Here is a 25,995-nt window from a genome sequence, read left to right as displayed (position 1 = left end):
GTGTGGCGAATGGAGTGAAATCCAGCTGGCGGTCAGTCATAAGTGGTGTTCCTCAGGGCTCAGTAGCGGGGCCAGTGCTCTTGAATAGCTTCATTAATGATCTGGACGAGGGGATCGAGTGCACCCTCAGTAGGTTTGCAGGCAACACCAAGTTGGTGGGGAGTGTTGCTGTGCTTGAGGGTAGGAAGGCTCTAGAGAGGGATCTGGACAGGCTGGATGGATGGGCTGAGGCCAGCTGCATGAGGCTCAACAAGGCTGAGTGGCGGGTCCTGCACTTGGGTCACAGCAACGCCAGGCATCGCTACGGGCTTGGGGCAGAGTGGCTGGAGAGCCGCCTGGTGGAAAAGGACCTGGGGGGTGTTGGTCGACAGCGTGCTGAATATGAGCCAGCAGCGTGCCGGGGAGGCCAACGACATGCTGGCTTGTATCAGAGACAGTGTGGCCAGCAGGACTAGGGCAGTGATCGTCCCCCTGTAGTCGGCCCTGCTGAGGCGGCAGCTGGAATACTGTGTTCAGTTTCGGGCCCCTCACTACAGGAAGGACGTTGAGGGGCTGGAGCGTGTGCAAAGACGGGCAATGAAGAATGTCAGGCTGAGATGCAGGAGAACTTTATTGAGGGGGAAAAAATAGTGAAACGGCAGAAGCACCAGGTGGAAGGGAGGTCAGCCTTGGTCATCAGCCAAGGTGCCTTGCGTGCAGTAGGTCTCGCCAGAGCACCGAGGTCTTCCTGTCCCACCGTGGGAGTGGGACACCGGAGGTCCGTGGTGGGCTTTGGCTTGTGAGAAGTTGGTTGCCGCGGAGCGTAGCGGACACAGGAGAAGAGGCTATGCGGAGAAGGAAGTGGGAGAAGAGGAGAAGGTAGGTGGGCCGTGTTTGCATCAGCCCAGGCTGGCCCCTTCCCTGCTTCCTTGCTTGGTGCCTTGAGCAAGGCAGAGCCGTGGATGGCAGGTCCATGTGCCAGGGAAGGCGTGGAGGTGCCTCCTCAATGCATGCCTTGGCTTCCAGGGTTTGGGTGGCTGGTGTTAGGGGTGGTGGTGGTGGCGAGGGCCCTTAGCAGGGGTAGCAGCCTCTTCTGCCGCCGAAGCAGCCCAGGCCTCCGAAGCCGGAGCCAGAGCCGAAGCCGAAGCCGCCAGAGATGGGCACTCCCTGGGAGCTGAGGACGTTGCCCACGGCAGCCGATGAGGAGGATCCGACGGCGGTGTTCTGGGGGAAGGAGCTGAGGATGGGTCCGGGCAGGGTGACGAGCACGGCGGGTGGCTGGATGACGACGCGGGAGTCCTCGCACTGCCTGACGCAGGGCTCGTTGCAGCTGTTAGCCAGCGGGGTGGGTCCGCAGGGGCGGCAGAGGTCGTAGCAGGCCATGTCTGTGGTGCGGAGGGGTCCTGGAAGAGAGGGTGTTGAGAAGGCGTAGGGGCATGGGGGTGCGTGAGGAGGGCGAGGGAGTGGGGAGGCGTGGTGTGGGGCTGTGGGGAGCGTGGCGGTGGGGAGGCGTCAGGGCTGGTGAGGCCGGGGGCCGAGCGTGCTGGAAGAGCTGGGCCAGGTGAGGCAGGAGACGGAGGGGAAGAGGGTTCGTGCTCACCTTGTTGACCGCGTAGGAGAAGGCGTCAGGAGAAGTGTGTGAGGGAGAGAGGCCCTGGCTCGGCTTTTATGCTGGTCCCCAAGTGCCTGAGGGTGAGAGAGAGCCTTTGCGCATGACAGCATTTTTCAGCAAGCAGTTCTTGCATGCCACAACCATGCCAGTAATGAGGTGGGGTGTGTTTTCCTTCCTGCAACGCTCCCTTTTCATGTCCTCCCCTTGAGGACGTGTCCACTTGGCCCTGGCGGCAGCTTTTAAGTGAGAGTAGGTATTTGGGAGGATTTGTATGGCAGGTGCGTGTAAAAGGATTGGGCAGGCACGGCCAAAGCATAGAAGAGGTGGGGCGTCATCAGTGAGGTCATCCCACGGCACTCATGTGGGGTGGTTTGCGGGTGCCTTGTGAAGAGGGGGCTCCATTCCCTCGCAGCCCTGGAAGGCTGGTCTGGGATGTGGAGGTGTGCTGGGCATGAGGCATGCCCCTTCCATAGCGTTCTCTCCTTACCTACCTTGCTCCCTGCTCGCTAAGCCTGTGTTAAGGCCTGGCCTTTCCCTTTGGGCGTGCTCTCTGGGTGCCTTGGTGCCTCCCTGGCTTCTAAGGGTGTAGCTGGGTGTATTGGGTTTATGTGGCAAGGTTTTGGTAGTGAGGGGGCTAGAGGGGTGGCTTCTGTTGGAAGGTTGCGGAAGATACCCGCCCTGTTCGATAGAGTCCCCATGTGCTGAAAGACGAGCCGGCAGGGAAGAAGAGCAGCCTGGCGGAACGGAGAGCTTTGGCTGGAACTCAGGGTAAAAAAAGGAGAGTTTATGACGTGTGGAAGAAGGGACAGGCAGCTCAGTAGGCCTACAAGGATGTGGTGAGTTTATGCAAGGAGAAAATGAGAAGGGCCAAAGCCCAACTCAAACTTTATCTGGCTACTGCCGTAAAAGAGACGAAGAAATGTTTCTATAAATAGGTATAGCAACAAAAGGAGGGCTGAGGAGGATCTGCATCCTTTATTGGATGCGGGGGAAAACAAGAGTGGCAAAGGATGAGGACGAAGTTGATGTTCGTTCTGTCTTCCTTTCTTCCTTTCTTTCTTCTTTGCCTCAGTTCTTAATGCTGAGTCCAGTTTTTCTGCCGGTGCCCAGCCCCTTGAGCTGGAAGACAGGAACGGGGAGCAGAATGAAGCCCGCATAACCCAAGGAGAAATGGTTAGCGACCTGCGACACCACTTGGACACACGCAAGTCTATGGGGCCAGATGGGATCCACCCAAGGGTACTGAGGGAGCTGGTGGAAGTGCTCACCAAGCCGCTTTCCATCACTTCTCGGCAGTCCTGGCTAACCGGGGAGGTCCCGGTTGACCGGAACTTAGGAGATGTGACACTTATCTACAAGAAGGGCTGGAAGGAGGATCCAGGAACTAGAAGCCTGTCAGTCTGACTTTGGTAGCGGGGAAGTTTACGTAGCAGATCATCCTGAGCGCCACCATGCAGCACGTTCGGGACAGCCAGGTGATCAGGCCCAGTCAGCATGGGCTTATGAAAGACAGGTCCTGCTTGACTCTCCTGATCTCCTCCTGTGACAAGGTGACCCGCTTAGTGGATGAGGGAAAGGCTGTGGATGTTGTCTACCTGGACAATATTAAAGCCTTTGACACTGTTTGCCACAGCCTTCTCCTGGAGAAACTGGCTGCTCATGGCTTGGACGGGCGTACTCTTTGCTGGGTGAAAAACTGGCTGGACGGCCGGGCCCAAGGAGGTGTGGCGAATGGAGTGAAATCCAGCTGGCGGTCAGTCATAAGTGGTGTTCCTCAGGGCTCAGTAGCGGGGCCAGTGCTCTTGAATAGCTTCATTAATGATCTGGACGAGGGGATCGAGTGCACCCTCAGTAGGTTTGCAGGCAACACCAAGTTGGTGGGGAGTGTTGCTGTGCTTGAGGGTAGGAAGGCTCTAGAGAGGGATCTGGACAGGCTGGATGGATGGGCTGAGGCCAGCTGCATGAGGCTCAACAAGGCTGAGTGGCGGGTCCTGCACTTGGGTCACAGCAACGCCAGGCATCGCTACGGGCTTGGGGCAGAGTGGCTGGAGAGCCGCCTGGTGGAAAAGGACCTGGGGGGTGTTGGTCGACAGCGTGCTGAATATGAGCCAGCAGCGTGCCGGGGAGGCCAACGACATGCTGGCTTGTATCAGAGACAGTGTGGCCAGCAGGACTAGGGCAGTGATCGTCCCCCTGTAGTCGGCCCTGCTGAGGCGGCAGCTGGAATACTGTGTTCAGTTTCGGGCCCCTCACTACAGGAAGGACGTTGAGGGGCTGGAGCGTGTGCAAAGACGGGCAATGAAGAATGTCAGGCTGAGATGCAGGAGAACTTTATTGAGGGGGAAAAAATAGTGAAACGGCAGAAGCACCAGGTGGAAGGGAGGTCAGCCTTGGTCATCAGCCAAGGTGCCTTGCGTGCAGTAGGTCTCGCCAGAGCACCGAGGTCTTCCTGTCCCACCGTGGGAGTGGGACACCGGAGGTCCGTGGTGGGCTTTGGCTTGTGAGAAGTTGGTTGCCGCGGAGCGTAGCGGACACAGGAGAAGAGGCTATGCGGAGAAGGAAGTGGGAGAAGAGGAGAAGGTAGGTGGGCCGTGTTTGCATCAGCCCAGGCTGGCCCCTTCCCTGCTTCCTTGCTTGGTGCCTTGAGCAAGGCAGAGCCGTGGATGGCAGGTCCATGTGCCAGGGAAGGCGCGGAGGTGCCTCCTCAATGCATGCCTTGGCTTCCAGGGTTTGGGTGGCTGGTGTTAGGGGTGGTGGTGGTGGCGAGGGCCCTTAGCAGGGGTAGCAGCCTCTTAGGCCGCCGAAGCAGCCCAGGCCTCCGAAGCCGGAGCCAGAGCCGAAGCCGAAGCCGCCAGAGATGGGCACTCCCTGGGAGCTGAGGACGTTGCCCACGGCAGCCGATGAGGAGGATCCGACGGCGGTGTTCTGGGGGAAGGAGCTGAGGATGGGTCCGGGCAGGGTGACGAGCACGGCGGGTGGCTGGATGACGACGCGGGAGTCCTCGCACTGCCTGACGCAGGGCTCGTTGCAGCTGTTAGCCAGCGGGGTGGGTCCGCAGGGGCGGCAGAGGTCGTAGCAGGCCATGTCTGTGGTGCGGAGGGGTCCTGGAAGAGAGGGTGTTGAGAAGGCGTAGGGGCATGGGGGTGCGAGGGGGGGTGTGTGAGGAGGGCGAGGGAGTGGGGAGGCGTGGTGTGGGGCTGTGGGGAGCGTGGCGGTGGGGAGGCGTCAGGGCTGGTGAGGCCGGGGGCCGAGCGTGCTGGAAGAGCTGGGCCAGGTGAGGCAGGAGACGGAGGGGAAGAGGGTTCGTGCTCACCTTGTTGACCGCGTAGGAGAAGGCGTCAGGAGAAGTGTGTGAGGGAGAGAGGCCCTGGCTCGGCTTTTATGCTGGTCCCCAAGTGCCTGAGGGTGAGAGAGAGCCTTTGCGCATGACAGCATTTTTCAGCAAGCAGTTCTTGCATGCCACAACCATGCCAGTAATGAGGTGGGGTGTGTTTTCCTTCCTGCAACGCTCCCTTTTCATGTCCTCCCCTTGAGGACGTGTCCACTTGGCCCTGGCGGCAGCTTTTAAGTGAGAGTAGGTATTTGGGAGGATTTGTATGGCAGGTGTGTGTAAAAGGATTGGGCAGGCACGGCCAAAGCATAGAAGAGGTGGGGCGTCATCAGTGAGGTCATCCCACGGCACTCATGTGGGGTGGTTTGCGGGTGCCTTGTGAAGAGGGGGCTCCATTCCCTCGCAGCCCTGGAAGGCTGGTCTGGGATGTGGAGGTGTGCTGGGCATGAGGCATGCCCCTTCCATAGCGTTCTCTCCTTACCTACCTTGCTCCCTGCTCGCTAAGCCTGTGTTAAGGCCTGGCCTTTCCCTTTGGGCGTGCTCTCTGGGTGCCTTGGTGCCTCCCTGGCTTCTAAGGGTGTAGCTGGGTGTATTGGGTTTATGTGGCAAGGTTTTGGTAGTGAGGGGGCTAGAGGGGTGGCTTCTGTTGGAAGGTTGCGGAAGATACCCGCCCTGTTCGATAGAGTCCCCATGTGCCGAAAGACGAGCCGGCAGGGAAGAAGAGCAGCCTGGCGGAACGGAGAGCTTTGGCTGGAACTCAGGGTAAAAAAAGGAGAGTTTATGACGTGTGGAAGAAGGGACAGGCAGCTCAGTAGGCCTACAAGGATGTGGTGAGTTTATGCAAGGAGAAAATGAGAAGGGCCAAAGCCCAACTCAAACTTTATCTGGCTACTGCCGTAAAAGAGACGAAGAAATGTTTCTATAAATAGGTATAGCAACAAAAGGAGGGCTGAGGAGGATCTGCATCCTTTATTGGATGCGGGGGAAAACAAGAGTGGCAAAGGATGAGGACGAAGTTGATGTTCGTTCTGTCTTCCTTTCTTCCTTTCTTTCTTCTTTGCCTCAGTTCTTAATGCTGAGTCCAGTTTTTCTGCCGGTGCCCAGCCCCTTGAGCTGGAAGACAGGAACGGGGAGCAGAATGAAGCCCGCATAACCCAAGGAGAAATGGTTAGCGACCTGCGACACCACTTAGACACACGCAAGTCTATGGGGCCAGATGGGATCCACCCAAGGGTACTGAGGGAGCTGGTGGAAGTGCTCACCAAGCCGCTTTCCATCACTTCTCGGCAGTCCTGGCTAACCGGGGAGGTCCCGGTTGACCGGAACTTAGCAGATGTGACACTTATCTGCAAGAAGGGCTGGAAGGAGGATCCGGGAACTAGAAGCCTGTCAGTCTGACTTTGGTAGCGGGGAAGTTTACGTAGCAGATCATCCTGAGCGCCACCATGCAGCACGTTCGGGACAGCCAGGTGATCAGGCCCAGTCAGCATGGGCTTATGAAAGACAGGTCCTGCTTGACTCTCCTGATCTCCTCCTGTGACAAGGTGACCCGCTTAGTGGATGAGGGAAAGGCTGTGGATGTTGTCTACCTGGACAATATTAAAGCCTTTGACACTGTTTGCCACAGCCTTCTCCTGGAGAAACTGGCTGCTCATGGCTTGGACGGGCGTACTCTTTGCTGGGTGAAAAACTGGCTGGACGGCCGGGCCCAAGGAGGTGTGGCGAATGGAGTGAAATCCAGCTGGCGGTCAGTCATAAGTGGTGTTCCTCAGGGCTCAGTAGCGGGGCCAGTGCTCTTGAATAGCTTCATTAATGATCTGGACGAGGGGATCGAGTGCACCCTCAGTAGGTTTGCAGGCAACACCAAGTTGGTGGGGAGTGTTGCTGTGCTTGAGGGTAGGAAGGCTCTAGAGAGGGATCTGGACAGGCTGGATGGATGGGCTGAGGCCAGCTGCATGAGGCTCAACAAGGCTGAGTGGCGGGTCCTGCACTTGGGTCACAGCAACGCCAGGCATCGCTACGGGCTTGGGGCAGAGTGGCTGGAGAGCCGCCTGGTGGAAAAGGACCTGGGGGGTGTTGGTCGACAGCGTGCTGAATATGAGCCAGCAGCGTGCCGGGGAGGCCAACGACATGCTGGCTTGTATCAGAGACAGTGTGGCCAGCAGGACTAGGGCAGTGATCGTCCCCCTGTAGTCGGCCCTGCTGAGGCGGCAGCTGGAATACTGTGTTCAGTTTCGGGCCCCTCACTACAGGAAGGACGTTGAGGGGCTGGAGCGTGTGCAAAGACGGGCAATGAAGAATGTCAGGCTGAGATGCAGGAGAACTTTATTGAGGGGGAAAAAATAGTGAAACGGCAGAAGCACCAGGTGGAAGGGAGGTCAGCCTTGGTCATCAGCCAAGGTGCCTTGCGTGCAGTAGGTCTCGCCAGAGCACCGAGGTCTTCCTGTCCCACCGTGGGAGTGGGACACCGGAGGTCCGTGGTGGGCTTTGGCTTGTGAGAAGTTGGTTGCCGCGGAGCGTAGCGGACACAGGAGAAGAGGCTATGCGGAGAAGGAAGTGGGAGAAGAGGAGAAGGTAGGTGGGCCGTGTTTGCATCAGCCCAGGCTGGCCCCTTCCCTGCTTCCTTGCTTGGTGCCTTGAGCAAGGCAGAGCCGTGGATGGCAGGTCCATGTGCCAGGGAAGGCGCGGAGGTGCCTCCTCAATGCATGCCTTGGCTTCCAGGGTTTGGGTGGCTGGTGTTAGGGGTGGTGGTGGTGGCGAGGGCCCTTAGCAGGGGTAGCAGCCTCTTAGGCCGCCGAAGCAGCCCAGGCCTCCGAAGCCGGAGCCAGAGCCGAAGCCGAAGCCGCCAGAGATGGGCACTCCCTGGGAGCTGAGGACGTTGCCCACGGCAGCCGATGAGGAGGATCCGACGGCGGTGTTCTGGGGGAAGGAGCTGAGGATGGGTCCGGGCAGGGTGACGAGCACGGCGGGTGGCTGGATGACGACGCGGGAGTCCTCGCACTGCCTGACGCAGGGCTCGTTGCAGCTGTTAGCCAGCGGGGTGGGTCCGCAGGGGCGGCAGAGGTCGTAGCAGGCCATGTCTGTGGTGCGGAGGGGTCCTGGAAGAGAGGGTGTTGAGAAGGCGTAGGGGCATGGGGGTGCGAGGGGGGGTGTGTGAGGAGGGCGAGGGAGTGGGGAGGCGTGGTGTGGGGCTGTGGGGAGCGTGGCGGTGGGGAGGCGTCAGGGCTGGTGAGGCCGGGGGCCGAGCGTGCTGGAAGAGCTGGGCCAGGTGAGGCAGGAGACGGAGGGGAAGAGGGTTCGTGCTCACCTTGTTGACCGCGTAGGAGAAGGCGTCAGGAGAAGTGTGTGAGGGAGAGAGGCCCTGGCTCGGCTTTTATGCTGGTCCCCAAGTGCCTGAGGGTGAGAGAGAGCCTTTGCGCATGACAGCATTTTTCAGCAAGCAGTTCTTGCATGCCACAACCATGCCAGTAATGAGGTGGGGTGTGTTTTCCTTCCTGCAACGCTCCCTTTTCATGTCCTCCCCTTGAGGACGTGTCCACTTGGCCCTGGCGGCAGCTTTTAAGTGAGAGTAGGTATTTGGGAGGATTTGTATGGCAGGTGTGTGTAAAAGGATTGGGCAGGCACGGCCAAAGCATAGAAGAGGTGGGGCGTCATCAGTGAGGTCATCCCACGGCACTCATGTGGGGTGGTTTGCGGGTGCCTTGTGAAGAGGGGGCTCCATTCCCTCGCAGCCCTGGAAGGCTGGTCTGGGATGTGGAGGTGTGCTGGGCATGAGGCATGCCCCTTCCATAGCGTTCTCTCCTTACCTACCTTGCTCCCTGCTCGCTAAGCCTGTGTTAAGGCCTGGCCTTTCCCTTTGGGCGTGCTCTCTGGGTGCCTTGGTGCCTCCCTGGCTTCTAAGGGTGTAGCTGGGTGTATTGGGTTTATGTGGCAAGGTTTTGGTAGTGAGGGGGCTAGAGGGGTGGCTTCTGTTGGAAGGTTGCGGAAGATACCCGCCCTGTTCGATAGAGTCCCCATGTGCCGAAAGACGAGCCGGCAGGGAAGAAGAGCAGCCTGGCAGAACGGAGAGCTTTGGCTGGAACTCAGGGTAAAAAAGGGAGAGTTTATGACGTGTGGAAGAAGGGACAGGCAGCTCAGTAGGCCTACAAGGATGTGGTGAGTTTATGCAAGGAGAAAATGAGAAGGGCCAAAGCCCAACTCAAACTTTATCTGGCTACTGCCGTAAAAGAGACGAAGAAATGTTTCTATAAATAGGTATAGCAACAAAAGGAGGGCTGAGGAGGATCTGCATCCTTTATTGGATGCGGGGGAAAACAAGAGTGGCAAAGGATGAGGACGAAGTTGATGTTCGTTCTGTCTTCCTTTCTTCCTTTCTTTCTTCTTTGCCTCAGTTCTTAATGCTGAGTCCAGTTTTTCTGCCGGTGCCCAGCCCCTTGAGCTGGAAGACAGGAACGGGGAGCAGAATGAAGCCCGCATAACCCAAGGAGAAATGGTTAGCGACCTGCGACACCACTTAGACACACGCAAGTCTATGGGGCCAGATGGGATCCACCCAAGGGTACTGAGGGAGCTGGTGGAAGTGCTCACCAAGCCGCTTTCCATCACTTCTCGGCAGTCCTGGCTAACCGGGGAGGTCCCGGTTGACCGGAACTTAGCAGATGTGACACTTATCTGCAAGAAGGGCTGGAAGGAGGATCCGGGAACTAGAAGCCTGTCAGTCTGACTTTGGTAGCGGGGAAGTTTACGTAGCAGATCATCCTGAGCGCCACCATGCAGCACGTTCGGGACAGCCAGGTGATCAGGCCCAGTCAGCATGGGCTTATGAAAGACAGGTCCTGCTTGACTCTCCTGATCTCCTCCTGTGACAAGGTGACCCGCTTAGTGGATGAGGGAAAGGCTGTGGATGTTGTCTACCTGGACAATATTAAAGCCTTTGACACTGTTTGCCACAGCCTTCTCCTGGAGAAACTGGCTGCTCGTGGCTTGGACGGGCGTACTCTTTGCTGGGTGAAAAACTGGCTGGACGGCCGGGCCCAAGGAGGTGTGGCGAATGGAGTGAAATCCAGCTGGCGGTCAGTCATAAGTGGTGTTCCTCAGGGCTCAGTAGCGGGGCCAGTGCTCTTGAATAGCTTCATTAATGATCTGGACGAGGGGATCGAGTGCACCCTCAGTAGGTTTGCAGGCAACACCAAGTTGGTGGGGAGTGTTGCTGTGCTTGAGGGTAGGAAGGCTCTAGAGAGGGATCTGGACAGGCTGGATGGATGGGCTGAGGCCAGCTGCATGAGGCTCAACAAGGCTGAGTGGCGGGTCCTGCACTTGGGTCACAGCAACGCCAGGCATCGCTACGGGCTTGGGGCAGAGTGGCTGGAGAGCCGCCTGGTGGAAAAGGACCTGGGGGGTGTTGGTCGACAGCGTGCTGAATATGAGCCAGCAGCGTGCCGGGGAGGCCAACGACATGCTGGCTTGTATCAGAGACAGTGTGGCCAGCAGGACTAGGGCAGTGATCGTCCCCCTGTAGTCGGCCCTGCTGAGGCGGCAGCTGGAATACTGTGTTCAGTTTCGGGCCCCTCACTACAGGAAGGACGTTGAGGGGCTGGAGCGTGTGCAAAGACGGGCAATGAAGAATGTCAGGCTGAGATGCAGGAGAACTTTATTGAGGGGGAAAAAATAGTGAAACGGCAGAAGCACCAGGTGGAAGGGAGGTCAGCCTTGGTCATCAGCCAAGGTGCCTTGCGTGCAGTAGGTCTCGCCAGAGCACCGAGGTCTTCCTGTCCCACCGTGGGAGTGGGACACCGGAGGTCCGTGGTGGGCTTTGGCTTGTGAGAAGTTGGTTGCCGCGGAGCGTAGCGGACACAGGAGAAGAGGCTATGCGGAGAAGGAAGTGGGAGAAGAGGAGAAGGTAGGTGGGCCGTGTTTGCATCAGCCCAGGCTGGCCCCTTCCCTGCTTCCTTGCTTGGTGCCTTGAGCAAGGCAGAGCCGTGGATGGCAGGTCCGTGTGCCAGGGAAGGCGCGGAGGTGCCTCCTCAATGCATGCCTTGGCTTCCAGGGTTTGGGTGGCTGGTGTTAGGGGTGGTGGTGGTGGCGAGGGCCCTTAGCAGGGGTAGCAGCCTCTTAGGCCGCCGAAGCAGCCCAGGCCTCCGAAGCCGGAGCCAGAGCCGAAGCCGAAGCCGCCAGAGATGGGCACTCCCTGGGAGCTGAGGACGTTGCCCACGGCAGCCGATGAGGAGGATCCGACGGCGGTGTTCTGGGGGAAGGAGCTGAGGATGGGTCCGGGCAGGGTGACGAGCACGGCGGGTGGCTGGATGACGACGCGGGAGTCCTCGCACTGCCTGACGCAGGGCTCGTTGCAGCTGTTAGCCAGCGGGGTGGGTCCGCAGGGGCGGCAGAGGTCGTAGCAGGCCATGTCTGTGGTGCGGAGGGGTCCTGGAAGAGAGGGTGTTGAGAAGGCGTAGGGGCATGGGGGTGCGAGGGGGGGTGTGTGAGGAGGGCGAGGGAGTGGGGAGGCGTGGTGTGGGGCTGTGGGGAGCGTGGCGGTGGGGAGGCGTCAGGGCTGGTGAGGCCGGGGGCCGAGCGTGCTGGAAGAGCTGGGCCAGGTGAGGCAGGAGACGGAGGGGAAGAGGGTTCGTGCTCACCTTGTTGACCGCGTAGGAGAAGGCGTCAGGAGAAGTGTGTGAGGGAGAGAGGCCCTGGCTCGGCTTTTATGCTGGTCCCCAAGTGCCTGAGGGTGAGAGAGAGCCTTTGCGCATGACAGCATTTTTCAGCAAGCAGTTCTTGCATGCCACAACCATGCCAGTAATGAGGTGGGGTGTGTTTTCCTTCCTGCAACGCTCCCTTTTCATGTCCTCCCCTTGAGGACGTGTCCACTTGGCCCTGGCGGCAGCTTTTAAGTGAGAGTAGGTATTTGGGAGGATTTGTATGGCAGGTGCGTGTAAAAGGATTGGGCAGGCACGGCCAAAGCATAGAAGAGGTGGGGCGTCATCAGTGAGGTCATCCCACGGCACTCATGTGGGGTGGTTTGCGGGTGCCTTGTGAAGAGGGGGCTCCATTCCCTCGCAGCCCTGGAAGGCTGGTCTGGGATGTGGAGGTGTGCTGGGCATGAGGCATGCCCCTTCCATAGCGTTCTCTCCTTACCTACCTTGCTCCCTGCTCGCTAAGCCTGTGTTAAGGCCTGGCCTTTCCCTTTGGGCGTGCTCTCTGGGTGCCTTGGTGCCTCCCTGGCTTCTAAGGGTGTAGCTGGGTGTATTGGGTTTATGTGGCAAGGTTTTGGTAGTGAGGGGGCTAGAGGGGTGGCTTCTGTTGGAAGGTTGCGGAAGATACCCGCCCTGTTCGATAGGGTCCCCATGTGCTGAAAGACGAGCCGGCAGGGAAGAAGAGCAGCCTGGCGGAACGGAGAGCTTTGGCTGGAACTCAGGGTAAAAAAGGGAGAGTTTATGACGTGTGGAAGAAGGGACAGGCAGCTCAGGAGGCCTACAAGGATGTGGTGAGTTTATGCAAGGAGAAAATGAGAAGGGCCAAAGCCCAACTCAAACTTTATCTGGCTACTGCTGTAAAAGAGACGAAGAAATGTTTCTATAAATAGGTATAGCAACAAAAGGAGGGCTGAGGAGGATCTGCATCCTTTATTGGATGCGGGGGAAAACAAGAGTGGCAAAGGATGAGGACGAAGTTGATGTTCGTTCTGTCTTCCTTTCTTCCTTTCTTTCTTCTTTGCCTCAGTTCTTAATGCTGAGTCCAGTTTTTCTGCCGGTGCCCAGCCCCTTGAGCTGGAAGACAGGAACGGGGAGCAGAATGAAGCCCGCATAACCCAAGGAGAAATGGTTAGCGACCTGCGACACCACTTGGACACACGCAAGTCTATGGGGCCAGATGGGATCCACCCAAGGGTACTGAGGGAGCTGGTGGAAGTGCTCACCAAGCCGCTTTCCATCACTTCTCGGCAGTCCTGGCTAACCGGGGAGGTCCCGGTTGACCGGAACTTAGCAGATGTGACACTTATCTGCAAGAAGGGCTGGAAGGAGGATCCGGGAACTAGAAGCCTGTCAGTCTGACTTTGGTAGCGGGGAAGTTTACGTAGCAGATCATCCTGAGCGCCACCATGCAGCACGTTCGGGACAGCCAGGTGATCAGGCCCAGTCAGCATGGGCTTATGAAAGACAGGTCCTGCTTGACTCTCCTGATCTCCTCCTGTGACAAGGTGACCCGCTTAGTGGATGAGGGAAAGGCTGTGGATGTTGTCTACCTGGACAATATTAAAGCCTTTGACACTGTTTGCCACAGCCTTCTCCTGGAGAAACTGGCTGCTCATGGCTTGGACGGGCGTACTCTTTGCTGGGTGAAAAACTGGCTGGACGGCTGGGCCCAAGGAGGTGTGGCGAATGGAGTGAAATCCAGCTGGCGGTCAGTCATAAGTGGTGTTCCTCAGGGCTCAGTAGCGGGGCCAGTGCTCTTGAATAGCTTCATTAATGATCTGGACGAGGGGATCGAGTGCACCCTCAGTAGGTTTGCAGGCAACACCAAGTTGGTGGGGAGTGTTGCTGTGCTTGAGGGTAGGAAGGCTCTAGAGAGGGATCTGGACAGGCTGGATGGATGGGCTGAGGCCAGCTGCATGAGGCTCAACAAGGCTGAGTGGCGGGTCCTGCACTTGGGTCACAGCAACGCCAGGCATCGCTACGGGCTTGGGGCAGAGTGGCTGGAGAGCCGCCTGGTGGAAAAGGACCTGGGGGGTGTTGGTCGACAGCGTGCTGAATATGAGCCAGCAGCGTGCCGGGGAGGCCAACGACATGCTGGCTTGTATCAGAGACAGTGTGGCCAGCAGGACTAGGGCAGTGATCGTCCCCCTGTAGTCGGCCCTGCTGAGGCGGCAGCTGGAATACTGTGTTCAGTTTCGGGCCCCTCACTACAGGAAGGACGTTGAGGGGCTGGAGCGTGTGCAAAGACGGGCAATGAAGAATGTCAGGCTGAGATGCAGGAGAACTTTATTGAGGGGGAAAAAATAGTGAAACGGCAGAAGCACCAGGTGGAAGGGAGGTCAGCCTTGGTCATCAGCCAAGGTGCCTTGCGTGCAGTAGGTCTCGCCAGAGCACCGAGGTCTTCCTGTCCCACCGTGGGAGTGGGACACCGGAGGTCCGTGGTGGGCTTTGGCTTGTGAGAAGTTGGTTGCCACGGAGCGTAGCGGACACAGGAGAAGAGGCTATGCGGAGAAGGAAGTGGGAGAAGAGGAGAAGGTAGGTGGGCCGTGTTTGCATCAGCCCAGGCTGGCCCCTTCCCTGCTTCCTTGCTTGGTGCCTTGAGCAAGGCAGAGCCGTGGATGGCAGGTCCATGTGCCAGGGAAGGCGCGGAGGTGCCTCCTCAATGCATGCCTTGGCTTCCAGGGTTTGGGTGGCTGGTGTTAGGGGTGGTGGTGGTGGCGAGGGCCCTTAGCAGGGGTAGCAGCCTCTTAGGCCGCCGAAGCAGCCCAGGCCTCCGAAGCCGGAGCCAGAGCCGAAGCCGAAGCCGCCAGAGATGGGCACTCCCTGGGAGCTGAGGACGTTGCCCACGGCAGCCGATGAGGAGGATCCGACGGCGGTGTTCTGGGGGAAGGAGCTGAGGATGGGTCCGGGCAGGGTGACGAGCACGGCGGGTGGCTGGATGACGACGCGGGAGTCCTCGCACTGCCTGACGCAGGGCTCGTTGCAGCTGTTAGCCAGCGGGGTGGGTCCGCAGGGGCGGCAGAGGTCGTAGCAGGCCATGTCTGTGGTGCGGAGGGGTCCTGGAAGAGAGGGTGTTGAGAAGGCGTAGGGGCATGGGGGTGCGAGGGGGGGTGTGTGAGGAGGGCGAGGGAGTGGGGAGGCGTGGTGTGGGGCTGTGGGGAGCGTGGCGGTGGGGAGGCGTCAGGGCTGGTGAGGCCGGGGGCCGAGCGTGCTGGAAGAGCTGGGCCAGGTGAGGCAGGAGACGGAGGGGAAGAGGGTTCGTGCTCACCTTGTTGACCGCGTAGGAGAAGGCGTCAGGAGAAGTGTGTGAGGGAGAGAGGCCCTGGCTCGGCTTTTATGCTGGTCCCCAAGTGCCTGAGGGTGAGAGAGAGCCTTTGCGCATGACAGCATTTTTCAGCAAGCAGTTCTTGCATGCCACAACCATGCCAGTAATGAGGTGGGGTGTGTTTTCCTTCCTGCAACGCTCCCTTTTCATGTCCTCCCCTTGAGGACGTGTCCACTTGGCCCTGGCGGCAGCTTTTAAGTGAGAGTAGGTATTTGGGAGGATTTGTATGGCAGGTGTGTGTAAAAGGATTGGGCAGGCACGGCCAAAGCATAGAAGAGGTGGGGCGTCATCAGTGAGGTCATCCCACGGCACTCATGTGGGGTGGTTTGCGGGTGCCTTGTGAAGAGGGGGCTCCATTCCCTCGCAGCCCTGGAAGGCTGGTCTGGGATGTGGAGGTGTGCTGGGCATGAGGCATGCCCCTTCCATAGCGTTCTCTCCTTACCTACCTTGCTCCCTGCTCGCTAAGCCTGTGTTAAGGCCTGGCCTTTCCCTTTGGGCGTGCTCTCTGGGTGCCTTGGTGCCTCCCTGGCTTCTAAGGGTGTAGCTGGGTGTATTGGGTTTATGTGGCAAGGTTTTGGTAGTGAGGGGGCTAGAGGGGTGGCTTCTGTTGGAAGGTTGCGGAAGATACCCGCCCTGTTCGATAGAGTCCCCATGTGCCGAAAGACGAGCCGGCAGGGAAGAAGAGCAGCCTGGCGGAACGGAGAGCTTTGGCTGGAACTCAGGGTAAAAAAAGGAGAGTTTATGACGTGTGGAAGAAGGGACAGGCAGCTCAGTAGGCCTACAAGGATGTGGTGAGTTTATGCAAGGAGAAAATGAGAAGGGCCAAAGCCCAACTCAAACTTTATCTGGCTACTGCCGTAAAAGAGACGAAGAAATGTTTCTATAAATAGGTATAGCAACAAAAGGAGGGCTGAGGAGGATCTGCATCCTTTATTGGATGCGGGGGAAAACAAGAGTGGCAAAGGATGAGGACGAAGTTGATGTTCGTTCTGTCTTCCTTTCTTTCTTCTTTGCCTCAGTTCTTAATGCTGAGTCCAGTTTTTCTGCCGGTGCCCAGCCCCTTGAGCTGGAAGACAGGAACGGGGAGCAGAATGAAGCCCGCATAACCCAAGGAGAAATGGTTAGCGACCTGCGACACCACTTGGACACACGCAAGTCTATGGGGCCAGATGGGATCCACCCAAGGGTACTGAGGGAGCTGGTGGAAGCGCTCACCAAGCCGCTTTCCATCACTTCTCGGCAGTCCTGGCTAACCGGGGAGGTCCCGGTTGACCGGAACTTAGGAGATGTGACACTTATCTACAAGAAGGGCTGGAAGGAGGATCCGGGAACTAGAAGCCTGTCAGTCTGACTTTGGTAGCGGGGAAGTTTACGTAGCAGATCATCCTGAGCGCCACCATGCAGCACGTTCGGGACAGCCAGGTGATCAGGCCCAGTCAGCATGGGCTTATGAAAGACAGGTCCTGCTTGACTCTCCTGATCTCCTCCTGTGACAAGGTGACCCGCTTAGTGGATGAGGGAAAGGCTGTGGATGTTGTCTACCTGGACAATATTAAAGCCTTTGACACTGTTTGCCACAGCCTTCTCCTGGAGAAACTGGCTGCTCGTGGCTTGGACGGGCGTACTCTTTGCTGGGTGAAAAACTGGCTGGACGGCCGGGCCCAAGGAGGTGTGGCGAATGGAGTGAAATCCAGCTGGCGGTCAGTCATAAGTGGTGTTCCTCAGGGCTCAGTAGCGGGGCCAGTGCTCTTGAATAGCTTCATTAATGATCTGGACGAGGGGATCGAGTGCACCCTCAGTAGGTTTGCAGGCAACACCAAGTTGGTGGGGAGTGTTGCTGTGCTTGAGGGTAGGAAGGCTCTAGAGAGGGATCTGGACAGGCTGGATGGATGGGCTGAGGCCAGCTGCATGAGGCTCAACAAGGCTGAGTGGCGGGTCCTGCACTTGGGTCACAGCAACGCCAGGCATCGCTACGGGCTTGGGGCAGAGTGGCTGGAGAGCCGCCTGGTGGAAAAGGACCTGGGGGGTGTTGGTCGACAGCGTGCTGAATATGAGCCAGCAGCGTGCCGGGGAGGCCAACGACATGCTGGCTTGTATCAGAGACAGTGTGGCCAGCAGGACTAGGGCAGTGATCGTCCCCCTGTAGTCGGCCCTGCTGAGGCGGCAGCTGGAATACTGTGTTCAGTTTCGGGCCCCTCACTACAGGAAGGACGTTGAGGGGCTGGAGCGTGTGCAAAGACGGGCAATGAAGAATGTCAGGCTGAGATGCAGGAGAACTTTATTGAGGGGGAAAAAATAGTGAAACGGCAGAAGCACCAGGTGGAAGGGAGGTCAGCCTTGGTCATCAGCCAAGGTGCCTTGCGTGCAGTAGGTCTCGCCAGAGCACCGAGGTCTTCCTGTCCCACCGTGGGAGTGGGACACCGGAGGTCCGTGGTGGGCTTTGGCTTGTGAGAAGTTGGTTGCCGCGGAGCGTAGCGGACACAGGAGAAGAGGCTATGCGGAGAAGGAAGTGGGAGAAGAGGAGAAGGTAGGTGGGCCGTGTTTGCATCAGCCCAGGCTGGCCCCTTCCCTGCTTCCTTGCTTGGTGCCTTGAGCAAGGCAGAGCCGTGGATGGCAGGTCCATGTGCCAGGGAAGGCGCGGAGGTGCCTCCTCAATGCATGCCTTGGCTTCCAGGGTTTGGGTGGCTGGTGTTAGGGGTGGTGGTGGTGGCGAGGGCCCTTAGCAGGGGTAGCAGCCTCTTAGGCCGCCGAAGCAGCCCAGGCCTCCGAAGCCGGAGCCAGAGCCGAAGCCGAAGCCGCCAGAGATGGGCACTCCCTGGGAGCTGAGGACGTTGCCCACGGCAGCCGATGAGGAGGATCCGACGGCGGTGTTCTGGGGGAAGGAGCTGAGGATGGGTCCGGGCAGGGTGACGAGCACGGCGGGTGGCTGGATGACGACGCGGGAGTCCTCGCACTGCCTGACGCAGGGCTCGTTGCAGCTGTTAGCCAGCGGGGTGGGTCCGCAGGGGCGGCAGAGGTCGTAGCAGGCCATGTCTGTGGTGCGGAGGGGTCCTGGAAGAGAGGGTGTTGAGAAGGCGTAGGGGCATGGGGGTGCGAGGGGGGGTGTGTGAGGAGGGCGAGGGAGTGGGGAGGCGTGGTGTGGGGCTGTGGGGAGCGTGGCGGTGGGGAGGCGTCAGGGCTGGTGAGGCCGGGGGCCGAGCGTGCTGGAAGAGCTGGGCCAGGTGAGGCAGGAGACGGAGGGGAAGAGGGTTCGTGCTCACCTTGTTGACCGCGTAGGAGAAGGCGTCAGGAGAAGTGTGTGAGGGAGAGAGGCCCTGGCTCAGCTTTTATGCTGGTCCCCAAGTGCCTGAGGGTGAGAGAGAGCCTTTGCGCATGACAGCATTTTTCAGCAAGCAGTTCTTGCATGCCACAACCATGCCAGTAATGAGGTGGGGTGTGTTTTCCTTCCTGCAACGCTCCCTTTCAATGTCCTCCCCTTGAGGACGTGTCCACTTGGCCCTGGCGGCAGCTTTTAAGTGAGAGTAGGTATTTGGGAGGATTTGTATGGCAGGTGCGTGTAAAAGGATTGGGCAGGCACGGCCAAAGCATAGAAGAGGTGGGGCGTCATCAGTGAGGTCATCCCACGGCACTCATGTGGGGTGGTTTGCGGGTGCCTTGTGAAGAGGGGGCTCCATTCCCTCGCAGCCCTGGAAGGCTGGTCTGGGATGTGGAGGTGTGCTGGGCATGAGGCATGCCCCTTCCATAGCGTTCTCTCCTTACCTACCTTGCTCCCTGCTCGCTAAGCCTGTGTTAAGGCCTGGCCTTTCCCTTTGGGCGTGCTCTCCGGGTGCCTTGGTGCCTCCCTGGCTTCTAAGGGTGTAGCTGGGTGTATTGGGTTTATGTGGCAAGGTTTTGGTAGTGAGGGGGCTAGAGGGGTGGCTTCTGTTGGAAGGTTGCGGAAGATACCCGCCCTGTTCGATAGAGTCCCCATGTGCCGAAAGACGAGCCGGCAGGGAAGAAGAGCAGCCTGGCGGAACGGAGAGCTTTGGCTGGAACTCAGGGTAAAAAAAGGAGAGTTTATGACGTGTGGAAGAAGGGACAGGCAGCTCAGTAGGCCTACAAGGATGTGGTGAGTTTATGCAAGGAGAAAATGAGAAGGGCCAAAGCCCAACTCAAACTTTATCTGGCTACTGCCGTAAAAGAGACGAAGAAATGTTTCTATAAATAGGTATAGCAACAAAAGGAGGGCTGAGGAGGATCTGCATCCTTTATTGGATGCGGGGGAAAACAAGAGTGGCAAAGGATGAGGACGAAGTTGATGTTCGTTCTGTCTTCCTTTCTTTCTTCTTTGCCTCAGTTCTTAATGCTGAGTCCAGTTTTTCTGCCGGTGCCCAGCCCCTTGAGCTGGAAGACAGGAACGGGGAGCAGAATGAAGCCCGCATAACCCAAGGAGAAATGGTTAGCGACCTGCGACACCACTTAGACACACGCAAGTCTATGGGGCCAGATGGGATCCACCCAAGGGTACTGAGGGAGCTGGTGGAAGTGCTCACCAAGCCGCTTTCCATCACTTCTCGGCAGTCCTGGCTAACCGGGGAGGTCCCAGTTGACCGGAACTTAGGAGATGTGACACTTATCTACAAGAAGGGCTGGAAGGAGGATCTGGGAACTAGAAGCCTGTCAGTCTGACTTTGGTAGCGGGGAAGTTTACGTAGCAGATCATCCTGAGCGCCACCATGCAGCACGTTCGGGACAGCCAGGTGATCAGGCCCAGTCAGCATGGGCTTATGAAAGACAGGTCCTGCTTGACTCTCCTGATCTCCTCCTGTGACAAGGTGACCCGCTTAGTGGATGAGGGAAAGGCTGTGGATGTTGTCTACCTGGACAATATTAAAGCCTTTGACACTGTTTGCCACAGCCTTCTCCTGGAGAAACTGGCTGCTCATGGCTTGGACGGGCGTACTCTTTGCTGGGTGAAAAACTGGCTGGACGGCTGGGCCCAAGGAGGTGTGGCGAATGGAGTGAAATCCAGCTGGCGGTCAGTCATAAGTGGTGTTCCTCAGGGCTCAGTAGCGGGGCCAGTGCTCTTGAATAGCTTCATTAATGATCTGGACGAGGGGATCGAGTGCACCCTCAGTAGGTTTGCAGGCAACACCAAGTTGGTGGGGAGTGTTGCTGTGCTTGAGGGTAGGAAGGCTCTAGAGAGGGATCTGGACAGGCTGGATGGATGGGCTGAGGCCAGCTGCATGAGGCTCAACAAGGCTGAGTGGCGGGTCCTGCACTTGGGTCACAGCAACGCCAGGCATCGCTACGGGCTTGGGGCAGAGTGGCTGGAGAGCCGCCTGGTGGAAAAGGACCTGGGGGGTGTTGGTCGACAGCGTGCTGAATATGAGCCAGCAGCGTGCCGGGGAGGCCAACGACATGCTGGCTTGTATCAGAGACAGTGTGGCCAGCAGGACTAGGGCAGTGATCGTCCCCCTGTAGTCGGCCCTGCTGAGGCGGCAGCTGGAATACTGTGTTCAGTTTCGGGCCCCTCACTACAGGAAGGACGTTGAGGGGCTGGAGCGTGTGCAAAGACGGGCAATGAAGAATGTCAGGCTGAGATGCAGGAGAACTTTATTGAGGGGGAAAAAATAGTGAAACGGCAGAAGCACCAGGTGGAAGGGAGGTCAGCCTTGGTCATCAGCCAAGGTGCCTTGCGTGCAGTAGGTCTCGCCAGAGCACCGAGGTCTTCCTGTCCCACCGTGGGAGTGGGACACCGGAGGTCCGTGGTGGGCTTTGGCTTGTGAGAAGTTGGTTGCCACGGAGCGTAGCGGACACAGGAGAAGAGGCTATGCGGAGAAGGAAGTGGGAGAAGAGGAGAAGGTAGGTGGGCCGTGTTTGCATCAGCCCAGGCTGGCCCCTTCCCTGCTTCCTTGCTTGGTGCCTTGAGCAAGGCAGAGCCGTGGATGGCAGGTCCATGTGCCAGGGAAGGCGCGGAGGTGCCTCCTCAATGCATGCCTTGGCTTCCAGGGTTTGGGTGGCTGGTGTTAGGGGTGGTGGTGGTGGCGAGGGCCCTTAGCAGGGGTAGCAGCCTCTTAGGCCGCCGAAGCAGCCCAGGCCTCCGAAGCCGGAGCCAGAGCCGAAGCCGAAGCCGCCAGAGATGGGCACTCCCTGGGAGCTGAGGACGTTGCCCACGGCAGCCGATGAGGAGGATCCGACGGCGGTGTTCTGGGGGAAGGAGCTGAGGATGGGTCCGGGCAGGGTGACGAGCACGGCGGGTGGCTGGATGACGACGCGGGAGTCCTCGCACTGCCTGACGCAGGGCTCGTTGCAGCTGTTAGCCAGCGGGGTGGGTCCGCAGGGGCGGCAGAGGTCGTAGCAGGCCATGTCTGTGGTGCGGAGGGGTCCTGGAAGAGAGGGTGTTGAGAAGGCGTAGGGGCATGGGGGTGCGAGGGGGGGTGTGTGAGGAGGGCGAGGGAGTGGGGAGGCGTGGTGTGGGGCTGTGGGGAGCGTGGCGGTGGGGAGGCGTCAGGGCTGGTGAGGCCGGGGGCCGAGCGTGCTGGAAGAGCTGGGCCAGGTGAGGCAGGAGACGGAGGGGAAGAGGGTTCGTGCTCACCTTGTTGACCGCGTAGGAGAAGGCGTCAGGAGAAGTGTGTGAGGGAGAGAGGCCCTGGCTCGGCTTTTATGCTGGTCCCCAAGTGCCTGAGGGTGAGAGAGAGCCTTTGCGCATGACAGCATTTTTCAGCAAGCAGTTCTTGCATGCCACAACCATGCCAGTAATGAGGTGGGGTGTGTTTTCCTTCCTGCAACGCTCCCTTTCAATGTCCTCCCCTTGAGGACGTGTCCACTTGGCCCTGGCGGCAGCTTTTAAGTGAGAGTAGGTATTTGGGAGGATTTGTATGGCAGGTGCGTGTAAAAGGATTGGGCAGGCACGGCCAAAGCATAGAAGAGGTGGGGCGTCATCAGTGAGGTCATCCCACGGCACTCATGTGGGGTGGTTTGCGGGTGCCTTGTGAAGAGGGGGCTCCATTCCCTCGCAGCCCTGGAAGGCTGGTCTGGGATGTGGAGGTGTGCTGGGCATGAGGCATGCCCCTTCCATAGCGTTCTCTCCTTACCTACCTTGCTCCCTGCTCGCTAAGCCTGTGTTAAGGCCTGGCCTTTCCCTTTGGGTGTGCTCTCCGGGTGCCTTGGTGCCTCCCTGGCTTCTAAGGGTGTAGCTGGGTGTATTGGGTTTATGTGGCAAGGTTTTGGTAGTGAGGGGGCTAGAGGGGTGGCTTCTGTTGGAAGGTTGCGGAAGATACCCGCCCTGTTCGATAGAGTCCCCATGTGCCGAAAGACGAGCCGGCAGGGAAGAAGAGCAGCCTGGCAGAACGGAGAGCTTTGGCTGGAACTCAGGGTAAAAAAGGGAGAGTTTATGACGTGTGGAAGAAGGGACAGGCAGCTCAGTAGGCCTACAAGGATGTGGTGAGTTTATGCAAGGAGAAAATGAGAAGGGCCAAAGCCCAACTCAAACTTTATCTGGCTACTGCCGTAAAAGAGACGAAGAAATGTTTCTATAAATAGGTATAGCAACAAAAGGAGGGCTGAGGAGGATCTGCATCCTTTATTGGATGCGGGGGAAAACAAGAGTGGCAAAGGATGAGGACGAAGTTGATGTTCGTTCTGTCTTCCTTTCTTTCTTCTTTGCCTCAGTTCTTAATGCTGAGTCCAGTTTTTCTGCCGGTGCCCAGCCCCTTGAGCTGGAAGACAGGAACGGGGAGCAGAATGAAGCCCGCATAACCCAAGGAGAAATGGTTAGCGACCTGCGACACCACTTGGACACACGCAAGTCTATGGGGCCAGATGGGATCCACCCAAGGGTACTGAGGGAGCTGGTGGAAGCGCTCACCAAGCCGCTTTCCATCACTTCTCGGCAGTCCTGGCTAACCGGGGAGGTCCCGGTTGACCGGAACTTAGCAGATGTGACACTTATCTACAAGAAGGGCTGGAAGGAGGATCCGGGAACTAGAAGCCTGTCAGTCTGACTTTGGTAGCGGGGAAGTTTACGTAGCAGATCATCCTGAGCGCCACCATGCAGCACGTTCGGGACAGCCAGGTGATCAGGCCCAGTCAGCATGGGCTTATGAAAGACAGGTCCTGCTTGACTCTCCTGATCTCCTCCTGTGACAAGGTGACCCGCTTAGTGGATGAGGGAAAGGCTGTGGATGTTGTCTACCTGGACAATATTAAAGCCTTTGACACTGTTTGCCACAGCCTTCTCCTGGAGAAACTGGCTGCTCATGGCTTGGACGGGCGTACTCTTTGCTGGGTGAAAAACTGGCTGGACGGCCGGGCCCAAGGAGGTGTGGCGAATGGAGTGAAATCCAGCTGGCGGTCAGTCATAAGTGGTGTTCCTCAGGGCTCAGTAGCGGGGCCAGTGCTCTTGAATAGCTTCATTAATGATCTGGACGAGGGGATCGAGTGCACCCTCAGTAGGTTTGCAGGCAACACCAAGTTGGTGGGGAGTGTTGCTGTGCTTGAGGGTAGGAAGGCTCTAGAGAGGGATCTGGACAGGCTGGATGGATGGGCTGAGGCCAGCTGCATGAGGCTCAACAAGGCTGAGTGGCGGGTCCTGCACTTGGGTCACAGCAACGCCAGGCATCGCTACGGGCTTGGGGCAGAGTGGCTGGAGAGCCGCCTGGTGGAAAAGGACCTGGGGGGTGTTGGTCGACAGCGTGCTGAATATGAGCCAGCAGCGTGCCGGGGAGGCCAACGACATGCTGGCTTGTATCAGAGACAGTGTGGCCAGCAGGACTAGGGCAGTGATCGTCCCCCTGTAGTCGGCCCTGCTGAGGCGGCAGCTGGAATACTGTGTTCAGTTTCGGGCCCCTCACTACAGGAAGGACGTTGAGGGGCTGGAGCGTGTGCAAAGACGGGCAATGAAGAATGTCAGGCTGAGATGCAGGAGAACTTTATTGAGGGGGAAAAAATAGTGAAACGGCAGAAGCACCAGGTGGAAGGGAGGTCAGCCTTGGTCATCAGCCAAGGTGCCTTGCGTGCAGTAGGTCTCGCCAGAGCACCGAGGTCTTCCTGTCCCACTGTGGGAGTGGGACACCGGAGGTCCGTGGTGGGCTTTGGCTTGTGAGAAGTTGGTTGCCGCGGAGCGTAGCGGACACAGGAGAAGAGGCTATGCGGAGAAGGAAGTGGGAGAAGAGGAGAAGGTAGGTGGGCCGTGTTTGCATCAGCCCAGGCTGGCCCCTTCCCTGCTTCCTTGCTTGGTGCCTTGAGCAAGGCAGAGCCGTGGATGGCAGGTCCATGTGCCAGGGAAGGCGCGGAGGTGCCTCCTCAATGCATGCCTTGGCTTCCAGGGTTTGGGTGGCTGGTGTTAGGGGTGGTGGTGGTGGCGAGGGCCCTTAGCAGGGGTAGCAGCCTCTTAGGCCGCCGAAGCAGCCCAGGCCTCCGAAGCCGGAGCCAGAGCCGAAGCCGAAGCCGCCAGAGATGGGCACTCCCTGGGAGCTGAGGACGTTGCCCACGGCAGCCGATGAGGAGGATCCGACGGCGGTGTTCTGGGGGAAGGAGCTGAGGATGGGTCCGGGCAGGGTGACGAGCACGGCGGGTGGCTGGATGACGACGCGGGAGTCCTCGCACTGCCTGACGCAGGGCTCGTTGCAGCTGTTAGCCAGCGGGGTGGGTCCGCAGGGGCGGCAGAGGTCGTAGCAGGCCATGTCTGTGGTGCGGAGGGGTCCTGGAAGAGAGGGTGTTGAGAGAGCGGGGGTGTGTGAGGAGGGCGAGGGAGTGGGGAGGCGTGGTGTGGGGCTGTGGGGAGCGTGGCGGTGGGGAGGCGTCAGGGCTGGTGAGGCCGGGGGCCGAGCGTGCTGGAAGAGCTGGGCCAGGTGAGGCAGGAGACGGAGGGGAAGAGGGTTCGTGCTCACCTTGTTGACCGCGTAGGAGAAGGCGTCAGGAGAAGTGTGTGAGGGAGAGAGGCCCTGGCTCGGCTTTTATGCTGGTCCCCAAGTGCCTGAGGGTGAGAGAGAGCCTTTGCGCATGACAGCATTTTTCAGCAAGCAGTTCTTGCATGCCACAACCATGCCAGTAATGAGGTGGGGTGTGTTTTCCTTCCTGCAACGCTCCCTTTCAATGTCCTCCCCTTGAGGACGTGTCCACTTGGCCCTGGCGGCAGCTTTTAAGTGAGAGTAGGTATTTGGGAGGATTTGTATGGCAGGTGCGTGTAAAAGGATTGGGCAGGCACGGCCAAAGCATAGAAGAGGTGGGGCGTCATCAGTGAGGTCATCCCACGGCACTCATGTGGGGTGGTTTGCGGGTGCCTTGTGAAGAGGGGGCTCCATTCCCTCGCAGCCCTGGAAGGCTGGTCTGGGATGTGGAGGTGTGCTGGGCATGAGGCATGCCCCTTCCATAGCGTTCTCTCCTTACCTACCTTGCTCCCTGCTCGCTAAGCCTGTGTTAAGGCCTGGCCTTTCCCTTTGGGCGTGCTCTCCGGGTGCCTTGGTGCCTCCCTGGCTTCTAAGGGTGTAGCTGGGTGTATTGGGTTTATGTGGCAAGGTTTTGGTAGTGAGGGGGCTAGAGGGGTGGCTTCTGTTGGAAGGTTGCGGAAGATACCCGCCCTGTTCGATAGAGTCCCCATGTGCCGAAAGACGAGCCGGCAGGGAAGAAGAGCAGCCTGGCGGAACGGAGAGCTTTGGCTGGAACTCAGGGTAAAAAAAGGAGAGTTTATGACTTGTGGAAGAAGGGACAGGCAGCTCAGTAGGCCTACAAGGATGTGGTGAGTTTATGCAAGGAGAAAATGAGAAGGGCCAAAGCCCAACTCAAACTTTATCTGGCTACTGCCGTAAAAGAGATGAAGAAATGTTTCTATAAATAGGTATAGCAACAAAAGGAGGGCTGAGGAGGATCTGCATCCTTTATTGGATGCGGGGGAAAACAAGAGTGGCAAAGGATGAGGACGAAGTTGATGTTCGTTCTGTCTTCCTTTCTTCCTTTCTTTCTTCTTTGCCTCAGTTCTTAATGCTGAGTCCAGTTTTTCTGCCGGTGCCCAGCCCCTTGAGCTGGAAGACAGGAACGGGGAGCAGAATGAAGCCCGCATAACCCAAGGAGAAATGGT

At 58.4% G+C, this 25,995-nt stretch overlaps 8 pseudogenes; all 8 read right to left on the bottom strand.

The window, feature by feature from the left end:
* Nucleotides 1-1,050: 1,050 nt before the first annotated feature.
* LOC129203731 (feather keratin-like) lies at nucleotides 1,051-1,735 on the bottom strand (annotated as a pseudogene).
* A 2,628-nt stretch (nucleotides 1,736-4,363) lies between these two features.
* LOC129202906 (feather keratin 2-like) lies at nucleotides 4,364-5,026 on the bottom strand (annotated as a pseudogene).
* Nucleotides 5,027-7,688: 2,662 nt separating this feature from the next.
* On the bottom strand, nucleotides 7,689-8,351 carry LOC129202905 (feather keratin 2-like; annotated as a pseudogene).
* Nucleotides 8,352-11,013: 2,662 nt separating this feature from the next.
* LOC129202888 (feather keratin 2-like) lies at nucleotides 11,014-11,676 on the bottom strand (annotated as a pseudogene).
* Nucleotides 11,677-14,338: 2,662 nt separating this feature from the next.
* On the bottom strand, nucleotides 14,339-15,001 carry LOC129202884 (feather keratin 2-like; annotated as a pseudogene).
* Nucleotides 15,002-17,655: 2,654 nt separating this feature from the next.
* Nucleotides 17,656-18,318, bottom strand: LOC129202859 (feather keratin 2-like; annotated as a pseudogene).
* A 2,654-nt stretch (nucleotides 18,319-20,972) lies between these two features.
* LOC129202851 (feather keratin 2-like) lies at nucleotides 20,973-21,635 on the bottom strand (annotated as a pseudogene).
* A 2,654-nt stretch (nucleotides 21,636-24,289) lies between these two features.
* LOC129203728 (feather keratin 2-like) lies at nucleotides 24,290-24,964 on the bottom strand (annotated as a pseudogene).
* Nucleotides 24,965-25,995: the final 1,031 nt, after the last annotated feature.

Source organism: Grus americana, chromosome 2 (assembly GCF_028858705.1).
Source record: "Grus americana isolate bGruAme1 chromosome 2, bGruAme1.mat, whole genome shotgun sequence".
In the NCBI taxonomy this organism is placed as follows: Eukaryota; Metazoa; Chordata; class Aves; order Gruiformes; family Gruidae; genus Grus; species Grus americana.
Note: the sequence above shows the minus strand (reverse complement) of the source record. Positions and strands in the feature narration are given on the sequence as shown.